The sequence below is a fragment of the Micropterus salmoides genome, unplaced genomic scaffold (genome assembly GCF_014851395.1).
Source record: "Micropterus salmoides isolate LMB-PRFRI ecotype aquatic unplaced genomic scaffold, ASM1485139v1 Ms_hic_scaffold_3, whole genome shotgun sequence".
Taxonomy (NCBI): Eukaryota; Metazoa; Chordata; class Actinopteri; order Centrarchiformes; family Centrarchidae; genus Micropterus; species Micropterus salmoides.
The window spans coordinates 2306375-2324602 of NW_024042261.1; positions in this window are offsets into that span (position 1 = coordinate 2306375).

The following is an 18228-nucleotide window of genomic DNA, read 5'->3' on the forward strand; positions in this document are numbered from 1 at the left end:
ATGTTTAATAAGCGTGTACCAACTCATATTTTATTCCTATACTCTGTGTGTTTATGAACAATATTTTATTCCTATACTCTGTGTGTTTATGAACATGTGCCTTTTCAAAGGGCCAGCATGAGCAGAGCAGCTGCTCAGACAGCGCAGGCAAAACCTAGTCAACCGTAACATACACACTGGTAGTAGGTACCTGCTGTGAGTCACGTACGCCAGGCCTGAGATCCTGGCACACTGAGGCCAAGAATGAGATCATGACACATAGTGATTAATGGCGCCTGGTACTGCAAGGTACGGCCAGGTACTGCATGAAACAAAGCTCTGCACTGCCAAAACCACACTTGTATGAGACACAGCACCCTCATGGTTGGCATTGTTGAATCATGTAGTTCATTATTGAATCATGTTATGTATGTATCAAATATGTTATTCCTTATTAATTCTTTTAAAAAATACAATTGTAAGTGTTTGAGTTTTAATGGTGTCAAATTATGCCTGTATAACTTTTAAAAAATACGGTGAGACTGAAGTTGGAACATATTGGTGAATTTCTAGTCTAGTAATGTCAAAAATATAAAGAAGGATAAATTGTAACAATAATTACACATAATAATAGCTAAAAAATGGAAATTGTGACATTAACAGTACATAGAAACAGCCACTAGATGGCAGCAGAGGAAAAAAAATTCACCAAAAGAGAGGAGTGGTCAGCGAACACTGTAGGTGGAGTTAAGGTATAACGCCCACCTGGAAGGAGGAGATAAGGTGGAGTTAAGGTGTAACGCCCACCTGGAAGGTGGAGACAAGGTGGAGCTTAAGGTGAATATAAGGTGATGTTCGCTGACCACCAGCTCAATTCCATCCTGAGACCTGCAAGGATGTTACTCGGGTTTATCTGTCCTTTATTGGAATAAACTCTTTTGCACCGACTCTTGACCGTCTCCAGTGAAGTCTTTGACTATGCAGTTTTTTACTAAAGAAGAAAGCTAATAGAGTATTTATATTGAGTTTAATACGTTGGTTAGGGTAGGGACCAGGTCTTTCACTGGCCCGGCCGGTCCTTATTTCCGACCCAACACTGTGCTGAGCCCCAGAATCAACCAGCCGGACAAGGTGTCAATGATGAATAACAGCTTGCAGTCACGGCCAGCGCCCATAGCTGCTAATGAGCGCCGGCCATGCATGGACAAACTGTTGCCAGACAAATCTTGTCTGCCTCCACAGCCTGCGCTCTCTGGAGGAAGGGAGAGGGGAAGTGGCCAGTGCGGTGCGCCCAGCACTACTAGCATCCTCTTCATTAACTCGGACGGCTTGCCGTCGCCAAGGCTGTTCAGGGACAGTAGGCGATTCAATTCAATTCAATTCAATTTTATTTATATAGCGCCAAATCACAACAACAGTTATCTCACAGTGCTTTTCATAAAAGAGCAGGTCTAGACCGTACTCTATGATGCTATTTACAGAAGACCAACAGTTCCCACCAAGAGCAAGCTCTAGGCGACAGAGGCAAGGAAAAACTTCCTTTTAAGAGGCAGAAACCTCGAGCAGAACCATGGCTCAGGGTGGGCGGCCATCTGCCTCCACCGGTTGGGGTGAGAGAGAGAGAGAGAGAGAGAGAGAGAAGGCAGCCTACACAATATACACACAGAGGTACAGACAGTAAAGGTGATGGAGCTATAGACTAAATGAAAAATGGTACAGATATTTATAGTAGTGTTAATGGTAACAGTCGTAATGTTAATGAATATAATAATAATAGTACTAGTAACAATAGTCGCTGCAGCAGAGGGTGTCGAGCAGGAACACAAGGGCAGCAGGTGACCCGCAGTCACAGATCCAGACTCCACAGCTCCAGAGTCAGAAAACATGCAGGAAGTGATAGGAAGAGAGAGGAGAGGGACAAGAAAGCACAAGACTACCGGAAAGGGGAGAAGTTGTGTTAGTAACATGCAATAATGGGATGAGGTTGCATACAGAGGGAGAGAAAGTAGAGAAGAGAGGAGCTCAGTGCATCATAGGAAATCCCCCGGCAGTCTAGGCCTATAGCAGCATAACTAAGGGATGGTTCAGGACTCACCTGAGCCAGCCCTAACTATAAGCTTTATCAAAGAGGAAAGTCTTAAGCCTACTCTTAAATGTGGAGATGGTGTCTGCCTCCTGAACCCAAACTGGAACCTGGTTCCACAGGAGAGGAGCTTGATAGCTGAACGCTCTGGCTCCAAGTCTACTTTTGGAGACTCTAGGAACCACAAGTAACCCTGCATTCTGGGAGCGCAGTGCTCTGGTGGGGTAGTAAGGTACTATGAGCTCTTTAAGATAAGATGGTGCCTGACCATTAAGAGCTTTGTAGGTAAGAAGAATGATTTTAAATTCTATTCTGGATTTTACTGGAAGCCAATGCGGAGAAGCTAAGACAGGAGAAATATGATCTCTTTTCCTGGTTCCTGTCAGAACACGTGCTGCAGCATTCTGGATCAGCTGAAGAGTCTTAACAGATTTTTTCGAGCAGCCTGATAATAAGGAATTGCAGTAATCCAGCCTAGAAGTAACAAATGCATGGACTAGTTTTTCTGCATCATTTTTAGACAGGATGTTCCTGATTTTCGCAATATTACGTAGGTGGAAAAAGGCGGTCCTTGAAATCTGCTTAATGTGAGACTTAAACGACATGTCCTGATCAAAGATAACTCCAAGATTCCTCACAGTGGTGCTGGAGGCCAGGGCGATGCCATCCAGGGAAACTATATCTTTAGATAATGCGTCACGGAGGTGCTTAGGCCCCAGAGCAATAACTTCAGTTTTATCTGAGTTTAACATTAGAAAATTACAGGTCATCCAGGTTTTAACATCCTGAAGGCACATTTGAAGTTTAGCTAACTGATGAGTTTCATCTGGCTTGATCGATATATATATATAACTGAGTATCATCTGCATGACAATGAAAGCTTACGGAATGTTTCCTGATAATATTGCCTAAGGGAAGCATATATAAAGTGAAGAGGATTGGTCTGAGGACAGATCCTTGAGGAACTCCATGACTAACTTTGGCATGCACGGAGGACTCATCGTTAACATGTACAAACTGAAATCGATCTGATAAATAGGACTTAAACCAGCTTAGAGCGGTTCCTTTAATGCCAATGAAATATTCCAGTCTCTGCAATAGGATCTGATGGTCAATGGTATCAAATGCAGCACTAAGATCTAATAAAACCAGTACAGAGACAAGTCCTTTGTCTGATGCAATAAGGAGGTCGTTAGTAATTTTCACCAGTGCTGTCTCTGTGCTATGATGAGCTCTAAATCCTGACTGAAAATCCTCAAATAAACTATTGCTCTGTAGAAAGTCACACAGCTGTTTAGCAACTGCTTTCTCCAGAACCTTAGAGAGAAATGGAAGGTTAGATATAGGTCTATAGTTGGCTAAAACATCCGGATCAAGTTTGGGCTTTTTTAGAAGCTACTTTAAAGAACTGTGGTACATAGCCTGTTGATAGAGATAGATTGATCATATCTAGTATAGAGGTGCTGACTAAGGGTAAAACATCTTTAAGCAACCTAGTCGGGATGGGATCTAAGAGGCAGGTTGATGGTTTAGATGAAGAAATTATTGGAGTTAGTTGGTAAAGATTGAGGAAAGCAAAGCAGTCTCAACATATCTGGTTCTACAGCTGTTTCTAAGGTTCCTGAGTTTAGAGATAAGTCGGTGCCAGTTGAGGGCAGGTCTTGGTGAATTTTGTTTCTAATAGCTAGAATTTTATCATTAAAGAAGCTCATGAAATCGTAACTACTGAGAGCTATGGGAATACTTGGCTCAATAGAGCTGTGACTCTGTCAGCTTGGCTACAGTGCTGAAAAGAAACGTGGGGTTGTTCCTATTTTCCTCTATTAATGACAAGTAGTACGCTGCTCTGGCATTACGGAGGACCTTCCTATAAGTTTGAAGACTATCTTGCCAAATTAAACGAGAATTTTCCAGTTTGGTGGAACGCCAATTCCTTTCAAGTTTCCGCGATATTTGCTTTAATTTGCGAGTTTCAGTATTATACCATGGAGCTAACCGTCTTTGTTTTATTATTTTCTTTCTTTAGAGGGGCTACAGAGTCGAGTGTCATTTGCAGCGAGCCTGCAGCACTATCAACAAGATGATCGATTTTGGAGGGACTGAAATTAGCATAGGAGTCCTCCGTTACTTTGTGATCTGATAATGAATTTAGAGCTGATGGAATCGCATCCTTAAATTTTTGCTACAGCACAGACAGACATCTTGTATAGAATTTTTTGCCCAATGGCGTATAGTTCAGCAATACAAACTCAAAAGTTATCAAACAGTGGTCGGATAAAGAGGGATTCTGTGGGAACACCACTAAATGTTCAATTTCAATACCATACACCAAAACAAGGTTGAGGGTGTGGTTAAAACAGTGAGTCGGTTCATGAACACTCTGAGAGAAGCCAATGGAATCTAACAGAGAGATAAACGCAGTACTAAAGCTGTCATTCTCAACGTCCACATGAATATTAAAATCCCCTACAATAATAACTTTGTCCGTTTTAAGGACTAGAGTTGACAAAAACTCTGCAAATTCAGATAAGAATTCAGAGTACGGGCCAGGTGATATTAGTTCATTTACTAGTACACCTTTAGAAGAGAGAGATCTGATGTTTAAGAGTCCACGTTTAACTCTCCTATTCGTTTGCACTATTGCTCTTGTGGTTTTAATTTTTATGAGGTTTTTATGCACAGCTCCTCTTCTGTTTACCTTTTTAAATAATTTCAATGGTCGGGGGACAGACACCGTCACTATAGGATTTTCACTAAGTAACTCCTGAAAAAGAAGGGCAGAGAAGTGTGTTAAACTGCGACTCTGCCTCCTGGTCTCAACTCTGGGTTGTCATGGATTTGGTCCACTAATAAACTTTTAGATTCTCAGATTTCTAGAAATGAGAGCTGCTCCTTCCCAAGTGGGATGGATGCCGTCTCTCCGGATCAGACCAGGTCTTCCCCAGAAAGTCTGCCAATGATCAACAAAGCCCACATTGTTTGCTGGACACCACCTCGATCCGCCTTCTCCAGCTCCGACAGTTCAAGGAGTTTCAACAGGACTGTTTTGAGTGCGTCGTACCTGCCGTCAGCCGGAAGAGCCTCTAACAGCGCCATAGCCCTGGCTGTCGTCGAGGCATCTAAGGCCGATACCACGTGGAAATACTTCGTAACGTCCTATGTTATTCCTCTCAGCTGGAACTGGGCCTCGATGTGTTGAAACCACGGCCGTGGCCTGTCCAGTCGGTGGCCAGACCGACTCCAGCACCTTGTGTCCAGTCCGTGGACCTCAGCCCAGCAGCTCAGGCGTGGTCCTCAGCCCAGCTGCTGGACTTTGTGTTTTTTGACCTGTTCCTCGATCATGCATGTTTTTTGGTTGAATGTCACGATCCTGTCCTGAGTGCTTTGGGTTTCAGTCCTGTCTGTTGTCTTGTGTCTAGTTTACTCTGTGTGTTGGTTGGTGTGGTGCTGTCTGTGTATCTGGTTGGGGAGTCTGGTTGGGTGGTTCTGATCTGTTTAGTTCATTATTATTTTGATTATTCTGCTTTGGTCTGTTCTTGTCATTCAGTTTGCTATTCGGTTTGCCTGTCTGTCCGGTTTTAGTTTTGCCTTTATGATGTTTAGTTTATTTTTCTGCCTTTAGATTGGCTTCTGAATGTTGATTTTATTCCTCTGCCTGCTTGTCTGTTCTGTGTTGAGTTCCAGTTGGATTCTTGTCTTATGTCCTTGGTCTTTTGTACCCTGTATATCTGTTTATATCTATTCATATTTCTGTTGGGATTTGTCTGTGGGTTTGTTGGTAGTTTTGTTAGTTTGGCCCTGTGTGGTATCTTTCTGTGTTCCTGTCAGTTCATCTCCTTGCCTGCCTGTGTCTCGTTAGTCTCATGTCTGTCACCTGTGTTGCGACCGCCCTGATCATTAGTCCCTCTGTGTTTATATATACCTGGTGTTTCTGTTTAGTCCTTGTCCGGTCATTGTACAGTGTTTTGCAGTGTGTTGTCCTGTTTAGCCTGTCTTGCTCATCTTGTCACCCTGTTTCTTTGGATTTCTGTTTGGATTACCTTGTTTTTGGACTCTGTTAATCAGCCACTCTGCCAGTAAGTGTGTTCGCCTTTTGTTTGTTGGTTTAATAAACCCATTGAACTGTACCTGTCAGCCTTGTATCCTGCATTTGGGTCCACCAACCTGCTCACCCAACCGTGCATCCTGACAGCTGGTGACACAGGCATTAGTTTTATCCCACCTTGATTACTGTTCACCTGTCTGGTCAGGTGCAGAAAAAAGAAAGTGACAGGGAAGGTTAGCAGAGAATAAGATCAGCATTAAGTTGTCAGGTTACAGCTCTGTCCTGTACACATACTGTACATCTTGATAGTTAAATTATAAAGAAAGGACTATGTTGACCATGGAGGAGCTGAGGTTAGTAACATTAAAGCAAATTAGGGATGCAAACTTGTCCTTTTAAGCTAATGATGAGATTGTTCTTTTGGATTTTAATGTACAAATGAAATACTTGTAATGATGTGGTTCTCATGTTGCCTATTTTTTGTTAATTTCGACAAATGTATAAAGCAGTAAATTAAGACACAAAAGGCAAACATGAACAGTCCTATGTGTAATGATTCTGAGGTCATATTAACAAGGTTTTCCTGCCAATAAGGTGGTGAGGCTTGATAATCATTTTATAATTGTATCGCAGACCTCTGAATCGTAATCAAATCGTGAGGTGCCTAGAGATTCACACCCCTATTGCCAACCAGTATTCCCAATCAATTACTTTTTAATATTCTTACATGATGTATTATGGTCGGCAACAGGTCTTCTCTTGAGCGATCTCTCACCACCCTGAGAATGAGTTTCCTTGATGTAATTTAGTTGCGTTTTTGTGCAAAACTGCAAAATGTTCGAATGTTCGAAATTCATACATATTGTTCATAAAGTGAAGAAACTGCGCAAAATGTGTCACTACTAAGCAAATAAATACGTGTTATAATTTCTTTTAATTAGTTCATGTGGTATTATGTCCACCTATAATATATTATACAGGGATGGACATTTTAACACTTAAAACCAACAAGACATGCTTTATTACAAAAAAAAACATTATTCCAATTTGTACAATCTCTAATTATAAATTGTTGAAATGCATCAGCACAGTTACTATATTTATAACTTGGCAGAGTCAATGGTTATTGTGTGTGTGTGTGTGTGTGTGTGTGTCTATATATCTAGATCTGGTATTACCATTAGTTAGAAAACATTAAATCAAAAGGTTACAATGAATTATGAACTTTTCTATAGCACCTAATGCATGTTTGTAAGTAAGTTTAATAATTGTTATAATGTCTTATGGAAGCATTATATTGTGTTATGAATGAGTGCATAAGTCATTCTAGCAATGACCTTCATAGAAAGTGTTACTGAAATTGTTTTACGCAGTTTTGTACTCAGGCCAAATAAGAAGAAATATAAATTTAATGGACACAAAAAGAAGTCACTGCACAAAATGTTTACTTATTACTAGAAATTAAATATATACACTAAGAAATATTCATCCATCCATCCATCGTCAACCGCTTATCCTGCGTACAGGTGGCTGGAGCCAATCCCAACTGACATTGGGTGAAAGGCAGGGTACACCCTGGACAGGTCGCCAGTCCATCGCAGGGCCACACATAGACAGACAACCACTCACACTCACATCCACACCTAAGGGCAATTTGGGAGACACCAATTAACCTAGCCTGCATGTCTTTGGATGGTGGGAGGAAGCCGGAGCACCCGGAGAGAACCCACCCAGACACGGGAAGAACATGCAAACTCCACACAGAAAGGCCGCGGCAACCAGGGTTTGATCCCACAACCTTCTTGCTGTGCAGCAACAGTGCTAACCACTGCACCACTGTGCCGCCAGTCAGATTTCATTTAGATGTAAATGGCTGCCATTTCTGCAAATCTGATATTTAAACACTTGTTTTACAGCTGTGTATTCTGTGCTGTATATATCAAGATTATGTGGTCTGAGAAGATGAGCAATCCCCGAGCTGTGAAACCTGATGCTTTACTAACTAAATACAAGCTGAAATAACCCCTTATATTATTTTATCCTTATTTTATCCTATTTATTAAATTTTTTTTTGTGTCTAGTTTATTTTATTTGTGCAATGATTAAGACATTTCATTCAATTTTATTTAATATTATAATTGATTATTATCATTATCTGTTCCTCGTGAATGTGATTTTTTTATTTTAAGATCAAGTGGTTGGAATTATTTATTTATTTATTTATTTACTTGTTAGATTGTAGTAAGTGTGGCTTCTGGGGGATGAGAAATGAATTTCGCAACATGTATGTGGCAATAAAGTATCTTCTTCTTCTTCTTAAATGGAAGTACAGCAGGTAAAAACTCAAGAGTAAGATCACATATGCTGAGGCAGTGAAGATGGTTAGTCAGAGGGGGAGTGATGAAAGAAACAGAGTAGAAAAACAACCCTCAAAAGAACCAGACCAGGCAAAGGAGGGAATATTAATGGTTGATTTAAAGAAGCTAGTCACTTTCATAGCGGGGGTGGTAAATGCTACAATAGAGGTTAAATCCAAAACAGAGAGAATTCAAATAATCGTAAACTTTAATGCACATATCATGTTATGGGGAGATAAGAACAGATGCAGATGGTGAGGTAATTGAAGAACTGCTAGAAAAGAGGAACATGGTTTGCTTAAATGATGGGAGAGGGACTTGAGTGGATGTGCACATAGTATTAGACTTGACTTTAATATCTAGGAATTTAGCAAGAATATGTGAGTGGGATCAATGCAGGGGCGATTTTAGACTATTTTTAGGGGTGCTGAAGACACAGTTTCATATGGCTTTTAATGTCCCTAAATACTGACATTTTTCACTTTCTAATGTTTTACTGAATGATCTGAGACCGTGCTGGTGGACCGGTCAGCTGCAGCAGAAAGCTGTTTAGGTGTCTGTCAGTCTGGGCCAAACCAATACTTTCACTATTGAAGGGGGATACAAGCGGCCCCTCCCAACTTGGATTGATCCTTGTGTTTGCTGAATTCAAAGGAGTTTACTTTCCATGGGGCAAGTTCAATCAAAAATCTTTTGCACCGGTTTGCTATGTTTTGTCGGGGCTGAACTCAGCCAGGTTTGTGTGATGAGGGCAACAGAGATGGTAAATATGGCGAAAAGAAAGAGGAAAAAGAAATGTGTTGAGCCGAAAAAATAAGAATTAAGAAGAAAAAGGTGTCGGCACAAGAGGCAGCTGAATGCGCCAAATTAACTGATTGCTTCCTTGGTGGAAAAGTTTCTGTGGCAGGTGCAGATGAGGCAGGACCCAGCAGCAGAAGGAAGGAACAATTAGTAATTTATTATATACTGAAATTATTTCTATATGTATTTATATATAAGCATAAATATTATATTATAAACAATAGTTTGCAATGTGTTATCACACAGACAACATCCTTCTATGTGAGGAATATCTGAATGTCTGTATGTACAGTATTAACTGTTATGGTGGAGGTGATGCAGAGGTACCTGGTGATGATGACCCCAGGCGTGTTGATGAGGAGGGAGAGAAGAAAGAGGAGGACAGTGACAGGCACAGGGGCAGTGTGCAGGGCTGAGTAGCCAATCATATGTAGAGATAGAATATGAAAATGGATTATTGTTAGTCATATTTATTACTGATGTTCTTCTCATGCATATGTAGCTATGCAATCAGCAGAGTCCAGCACAGGGGAAGCTGAGCCAGGGAGAAGCCTACTCAGAGCTGAAGATGAGGGATTTGATTTTTATGCACACCCAGCTCAGGCTTGCCTGACCTGGTCTTGTTCAGTGCAGTGGTGCCTTGCTTATACAAACTGAAGAGGCAGTTCATCCTAATGTTTCTTGAAGGTCTTAAGCATAATCTGATAACTTTATACAGCAAAAACACTATTAGTATCAAAATAACTGCAAACTCGCATAAAAGTCCTCTCCAAAAGTACCCAGCTGAATTTCAGCATCAGTACACCTCTGGTAGCGGCATGAACATACTATTTTTAACCTTTCTGAAGGTATTTTAAATGTTTGCTACGTTGCCCACCAGTAAAGCCAGTTGCAGTATGTAACGTTAGAACATTAGCTGTAACAGAGATAAAACAAGAACTGTATTTCACACCTATATATATCCCAAAAAATAAATACATGGGAAGCAGACAAGTGATTAAACAGTGCAACCTGCCGCAATTGCATGAATAATTATTGATACTTTTAATAAATAATTAATAAACTAGAGACCAATGTAGACTGTTTTTTCTTGCAAATGGATTTTATAAATGGAAAGATTCCACAAAAATTAAACTGCTGTAACACTGGGCAGTGTTGGGAAGGTTAATTTGGAAATGTAGATTTTGTTCACTTTTTGAAAGCATCTGTTAAAAAATATTCTGAAAAATAGCTTGCCCAAAGAAATGTGAACTAACACAAAATCCTTTGAGAAAAGTTTTATTTGCACAATAAGAAAACATGCAATGCAATGTAGCTTTCCCTCATATAAAAAAAATATTTTGAGTTTAATGCTCAAAATCTTCTGGGGGAGGACCCCTCCCACATAATGTATCATCACATCCCTGATCTGAGCCCTTATGTCCCCACCACTTTTCAGCACAAAGTAGGGCCCTTGACTGACCCTCTCTGCTCTGCACCAGCTCCTCTCTAGTAGGCCTACTTATTCTCTCCACCGATTAGTGACCAATTTTGCAAGGTATTGTATGCATGCTATAGCTGTATCAACTCAGCTATGTAGGGATGAACCTGACTGTGCAGGGCTCTAAAAGTAAATTCTATACTGGACTGGTAACCAGTGAAGTGCTGCTTAAACAGGTGTGATGTGCGCTCTTCTGTTAATGTGAGTTAAAAGCCTATCAGCTGTGTTCTGAACAGCCTAGAGACGATTGGTCAAACATGTAAAAAGACTGTTACAGTAATCTAAATGAAAAGAAATAAAAGCATGAATGATCATCTCCAACTCACCCTTTGACACCAGTGTTCTTAGTTTGGAAAAATTCCTCAGTTGGAAGAAACCGTTTCTGACTAATTGAGTGATACTCCGAGGACATCGCTGAATCAAAAACAACACCTAAGCTCCTGAGGCTCGGCTGGACAGATGTCACCAATATGTGTTTAATCTGAGGGATTCTACTTTCAGGTGCAATAATCAGCGTTTCTGTTTTCTCTAAGTTCAGAAGCAGGAAGTTGTCACATAACCCCTGTTTGATACTGGTCAAGCAGTTAATTAAAGAACAGTTTGTGGAAGTCAGTTTCCTTAAACGAGCAGTACAGTTGAATGTCATCTGCATACAGATGGTAAGATATCTCACTGAATTGACTAATTATCTGTACAAGAGGAAATATATACAAAAGGAACAGGATGGGTCCCAAAACAGAACTCTGAGGTACCCCCACACAACCTTCCTGCAGTTTCATGATCTGATTCACATAACCACTGAAACTTCTACCAGAAAGGTAGGATGAAAACCATTTTAAAACTGATCCAGACATCCCAACCAGATCATGGAGTCCATTTATCGTAATATTGTGATCAAGCAGATGAAAGGTCCAAGAGAACCAAAACTGTGTATTCCTTAGAGTCAGCTGACATCAGAATGTCACTATAAACTTTAAGTAATGCAGTTTCTGTTGAATGCTTTTTACAGAAACCAGATTGAGATTTGTCAAACAGCTTGTGATTCTCTATGACAAGTGTGAGTTCCCCTTCGAGGGAACTCGAACTGCGTCGGTTACGACACTATGGGAATGCCTCTAGGCGTAGCAGGTCTGAACGTGAATGAAATCACTCCAATCCTATTGGCTTGTTGCTAGAACGGTAAAGTGTGACGGAATAACCGGAGGAGTATAAAGCACACCTGTACACACTCATCATTAGCTTTTTTCTATTCAGCAGGCGCTCTGTATGTTGTTTGAAGAAAGCTCCAGTCCTACAAGCAGTGTGTCTTACCTGAAGAAGAAGTCTACCAGCATGTCCGGCAACCAGATGTACAGAAGGTGTGTTTTTTTTCTTGCCCTCCGTACATCACGGATGGAGATTCTCATGAGATGTGTGTCTCATGTTTGGGGATGGAGCACGCTGTATGTACAGTATTAACTGTTATGGTGGAGGTGATGCAGAGGTACCTGGTGATGATGACCCCAGGCGTGTTGATGAGGAGGGAGAGAAGAAAGAGGAGGACAGTGACAGGCACAGGGGCAGTGTGCAGGGCTGAGTAGCCAATCATATGTAGAGATAGAATATGAAAATGGACGGGCAGCTCTCGAGGGGGCTGCCTGCGCCCGTTGCGAAGCCCTTTCCGTGCGGGTACTGAGGTACAGCATGGCTCTCTTTTCCGAGGATGGTCGGATGTGTTTTCCCTGTGGTGTGGGCCCTGCGGCCGCTGAGGCGGCCCGGCGGCTTCACTCATGGGTTCACAGCTTGATCTGTCGGAGGATTTCGGGACGGCTGAGGCTTTTTCCCGACCTTCATCCGCTGGCTCCGACGCTTCCTTTCCTCGTTCGGGAGCCCGTTCTCGGCTTCTCCCGCTCGCGGTTTGGATCCGGAGACGCGGCAGCAATCCGACTCTGAGGAGGCGGACCTGCTCAGCGCAGTGGACGATGACTTCCGGGTGTCGGGGCGGCGACATCTGGCCGCGCCCGACTATGACGTGCTGCTGGAGGTGGTGACTAGAGCCGTGGCTAAGCTCAACACCAAGAGACAGGAGGAGCAGACACCACAGGCTAGTGGTAAGCTTGATGAAAGGTTTCTTAAGCACCACGCACCACCTCCATGCCGATCTCTTCCTGATTTACATGATGAACTGAGTAAATCATGGGGCAGACCCTTCTCTACACGGCTTTCCACACCCCAATCACTGAACTACAGTAATGTGATGGGGGTTAGGGACCGTGGTTATGGGAGGATGCCTCGGGTGGAGAATGTGCTTGCGAGCTATCTCTCCCCTCGACTTGCGTCCTCCCTGGAGAAGCCGGCGTTACCATCCAAACCATGTCGCACCACATCCACGCTCGTGGGGAAGGCGTACATGGCAGCGGGCCAGGCAGGTGCGAGCTTGCACACCATGGCGGTGCTTCAAGCCTACCAAGCCGACCTGCTACAGGAGATGGTTCAGAGGGGGGGTCCCTCTAGGGAAGATCTGGCGGAGCCTCGCAGAACCACGGAGCGTTAGACGCAGGGCGATGCATTCCGCCGGTACCTCCCTCGCCGGTCTGCACCCCAGGCAGCTGAGGCTGCCGGGCGTAGGTCCCTTCCCTCTACGAGCTCCTACCGAGAGGAGAGGAAGCAGAGTGTCGCTTCTCGGGGGCCCCCCCCCGAGGGGCTAGGGCAGCGAGGCGGCGCTCTCAACCTCAGCCTTCTGTGAGACGCGATCTGAGGACCGTCATCCAGTCCCGACGGAGCTCAGGGAAGAGGTTCTGAAGACCGGGGTAGGGGAGTTTTTTCTCCCCTCCCGCACCCCCCCCCCCCCCGGAGGCCGACCGAGGTCCCCTCCGCCGTGGCAACAGGTGATGTTATCCCGCCGTTTACACGTTCAGGACGCACATGCCACCAACGAGTCCGCGCCGTACTGCCTGCCCCGAGGGTCTGCAGGCGGACGGCATCCCGACTCACTCACCGTGGATCTTCGGCGGCTCCCCCCTGCCGTTCTGGGGCTTCAGGGGTCCACCAGAAGATCACACGAGACACCGACCACCAGCCCTGAGGGGCTGGTTCCGTTGGCAGACTTTGCAGAGGCTTGGCGGAGCCTGACAAACATTTCTCCGCGGGTCCTGCGCATTGCCATAGATGGGTATCGACTACAGTTCAAACCCGCCCTCCAATTCAACAGAACAGAGGGGGTGGTTTGGACTGTGGTCCGCCCGGAGCAAGGTCCGGTGTTGGGACAGGAAGTTCGTACTCTGCTGAGGAAAGGGGCCGTGGAACGTGTCTCCCCCCAGACAGAGACGCCGGTTCTACAGCCGTTACTTCATAGTCCCCCAAGAAGGACGGAGGGCTGCGTGCCCTATTTTTGGATCTGCGGGTTCTAACCGGTCTCTGAGGAGATTCAGGTTCACGATGCTCATCATCCCCGCCATCGTGACGCACATCCAATCTGAGGATTGGTTCGTCACGATAGATCTAAAGGACGCCTATTTCCAGGTCTCCATCCGTCCTTCTCACAGGAAGTTCCTGAGGTTCGCCTTCGGGGGTGTGGCTTACCAGTATCGGGTTCTTCCATTCGGCACCCCCCCCCCGGAGGCCGACCGAGGTCCCCTCCGCTGTGGCAACAGGTGATGTTATCCCGCCGTTTACACGTTCAGGACGCACCTGCCACCAACGAGTCCGCGCCGTACTGCCTGCCCCGAGGGTCTGCAGGCGGACGGCATCTCGACTCACTCACCGTGGATCTTCGGCGGCTCCCCCCTGCCGTTCTGGGGCTTCAGGGGTCCACCAGAAGATCACACGAGACACCGACCACCAGCCCCGAGGGGCTGGTTCCGTTGGCAGACTTTGCAGAGGCTTGGCGGAGCCTGACAAACATTTCTCCGCGGGTCCTGCGCACTGCCATAGATGGGTATCGACTACAGTTCAAACCCGCCCTCCAGTTCAACAGAAGCGAGGGGGTGGTTTGGACTGTGGTCCGCCCGGAGCAAGGTCCGGTGTTGGGACAGGAAGTTCGTACTCTGCTGAGGAAAGGGGCCGTGGAACGTGTCTCCCCCCAGACAGAGACGCCGGTTCTACAGCCGTTACTTCATAGTCCCCCAAGAAGGACGGAGGGCTGCGTGCCCTATTTTTGGATCTGCGGGTTCTAACCGGTCTCTGAGGAGATTCAGGTTCACGATGCTCATCATCCCCGCCATCGTGACGCACATCCAATCTGAGGATTGGTTCGTCACGATAGATCTAAAGGACGCCTATTTCCAGGTCTCCATCCGTCCTTCTCACAGGAAGATCCTGAGGTTCGCCTTTGGGGGTGTGGCTTACCAGTATCGGGTTCTTCCATTCGGCACCCCCCCCCGGAGGCCGACCGAGGTCCCCTCCGCTGTGGCAACAGGTGATGTTATCCCGCCGTTTACACGTTCAGGACGCACCTGCCACCAACGAGTCCGCGCCGTACTGCCTGCCCCGAGGGTCTGCAGGCGGACGGCATCTCGACTCACTCACCGTGGATCTTCGGCGGCTCCCCCCTGCCGTTCTGGGGCTTCAGGGGTCCACCAGAAGATCACACGAGACACCGACCACCAGCCCCGAGGGGCTGGTTCCGTTGGCAGACTTTGCAGAGGCTTGGCGGAGCCTGACAAACATTTCTCCGCGGGTCCTGCGCACTGCCATAGATGGGTATCGACTACAGTTCAAACCCGCCCTCCAGTTCAACAGAAGCGAGGGGGTGGTTTGGACTGTGGTCCGCCCGGAGCAAGGTCCGGTGTTGGGACAGGAAGTTCGTACTCTGCTGAGGAAAGGGGCCGTGGAACGTGTCTCCCCCCAGACAGAGACGCCGGTTCTACAGCCGTTACTTCATAGTCCCCAAGAAGGACGGAGGGCTGCGTGCCCTATTTTTGGATCTGCGGGTTCTAACCGGTCTCTGAGGAGATTCAGGTTCACGATGCTTATCATCCCCGCCATCGTGACGCACATCCAATCTGAGGATTGGTTCGTCACGATAGATCTAAAGGACGCCTATTTCCAGGTCTCCATCCGTCCTTCTCACAGGAAGTTCCTGAGGTTCGCCTTCGGGGGTGTGGCTTACCAGTATCGGGTTCTTCCATTCGGCCTGGCACTTTCCCCTCGCACATTCACCAAGTGCATGGATGCAGCACTGGCCCTGCTGAGGCTCCGGGGCATCCGGATTTCAACTTCATCGACGACTGGCTCATCCTAGCCCAGTCTCGAGAGTTGGCGGTTCGGCATCGAGATGTCGTTCTGGCTCGTCTGCGGCATTTAGGGCTGAGGCTCAGCGCAAAGAAGAGCGTGCTGGCGCCCACCCAACGGGCTACGTTCCTAGGGGTTGCATGGGATTCGACAACGATGCGGGCACAATTGTCTCCGGCACGTGTCGACACCATATTGGCTGCCGTGAAAGGGGTGAAGTTAGGCCACGCCATCACTATGAAACACTTTCAACGAGTGTTGGGTCTCCTGGCGGTTGCGTCCAGCGTAATACCATCTGGACTGCTGCACATGAGACCCCTGCAGTGGTGGCTAAGGAACAAGGGTTTTTCCCCGAGGGGAAATCCTCTCCGTCTGATTTGGGTTACGCGCAAGTGTCTTCGTTCCCTATCAGTTTGGAAGGAAACTTGGTTCCTGTCCCAGGGGCCTGTGCTGGGAGGGTCTTATCGCCGGCTGGTTATTTCGACAGACGCCTCCCTCACGGGCTGGGGCGCGGTCATGGAATCATGTCGCTCCTGGACGGCCCGCCGTGGCGGGTCCCTCTGAGGAGAGACCTGCTGTCCCAGGCGCAGGGCCGGGTTGTTCACCCTTGCCCCGCCGTATGGCGACTGTGGGTCTGGCCCCTGAGGGGGCACAGTACCTAGAGGCGGGTCTAACAGCCGGAGCAGTCGAGACCCTCCTGAGCTCCAGGGCCCCGTCCACACGGAGGATGTACGGCCTGAAGTGGAGTGTTTTCTCCACTTGGTGTAGGGAGCGGTCGGCGGACCCGGTTACCTGCCCGGTGGTTCAGGTACTTGAGTTCCTCCAGGACCGGTTCTCTGCTGGTCTTTCCCCTTCCACCCTCAAGGTGTACGTGGCAGCTATTTCATCTTTCTACACCCCTCTGAGGGAGGGGTTCTTGGGGAACTTCCCTTGGTTGTACGTTTCCTCCGTGGTGCCCAGAGGATGAGACCTGCGACTCGGTCCAAGGTTCCCACTTGGGATCTGGCAGTGGTTCTTGGGGCGTTGGCTGAGGCCCCCTTCAAACCCCTGGAGTCAGCTGAGGCTAAGCACTTGACCCTCAAGATGGCCTTTCTCCTTGCTATCACCTCTCTGAGGAGGGTGGGGGATCTCCAAGCGCTTTCGGTTTCTCCGTAAAGCCTTGAGTTTGCCCCGGGGACTATTAGGGCTATCCTGCACCCTCGTTCAGGATACATCCCTAAAGTGCCTTCTTGTGCGGCAGGGTCCACAGTGCTGCAGGCACTTCATCCTCCACCTCATGTGACGGCGGAGGACGGGAGACTTCATCTGCTCTGCCCTGTCAGAGCACTGAGTATTTACACTCTGAGGTCCTCCCGTTGGAGGAAGGCTGACCAGCTGCTAATATGTTTTGGGTCTCCCAGGGCCGGACTCCCTGCATCCAAACATACTATTAGCAACTGGATTGTTCAGACTATTTCCCTGGCCTATCAGGTGCGCGGTTTGCCTTCACCTGTGGCTGTGAGGGCTCATTCTACCAGAGGCAAGGCGGCCTCTCGTGCCCTCCTTTCCGGGGCCTCTTTGCAGGATGTTGTTTAGCGGCTGGCTGGGCCACTCCGCACACATTCATTCGGTTTTACAGTCTTGACCTTCCTTTGCAACCTGGCACTCGTGCGCTCTCCTCTTAGTCGTGCCACTTTATTGCACACAGGGGCAGGCGGGGTTTTCGGCACGGTTTAGTGGGTATCTCGTTCCCATAGTGTCGTAACCGACGCAGTTCGAGTTCCCTCGAAGGGGAACGTCTCGGGTTACGTATGTAACCCTGGTTCCCCGAGAAGGGGAACGAGAGACTGCGTTGGCCCGCCGCACCTCTCTCCCCGCCTGAAGCGCCTGCTTCATAGTTTAAGCTAATGATGAGTGTGTACAGGTGTGCTTTATACTCCTCCGGTTATTCCGTCACACCTTACCGTTCTAGCAACAAGCCAATAGGATTGGAGTGATTTCATTCACGTTCAGACCTGCTACGCCTAGAGGCGTTCCCATAGTGTCGTAACCGACGCAGTCTCTCGTTCCCCTTCTCGGGGAACCAGGGTTACATACGTAACCCGAGACGTTGCTCTGCTACAACTTTTTCTAGAATTTTTGACATGAATGGAAGTTTAGATATTGGCCTGTAGCTCCTAGGTTGTAATGGATCCAAACTGGTCTTTTTAAGTACAGGCTTAACAACAGCATGTTTTAAAAAAAACTAGGAACAACACCAGTTAAAAGTGAAGTATTAATCATCTCCACCATA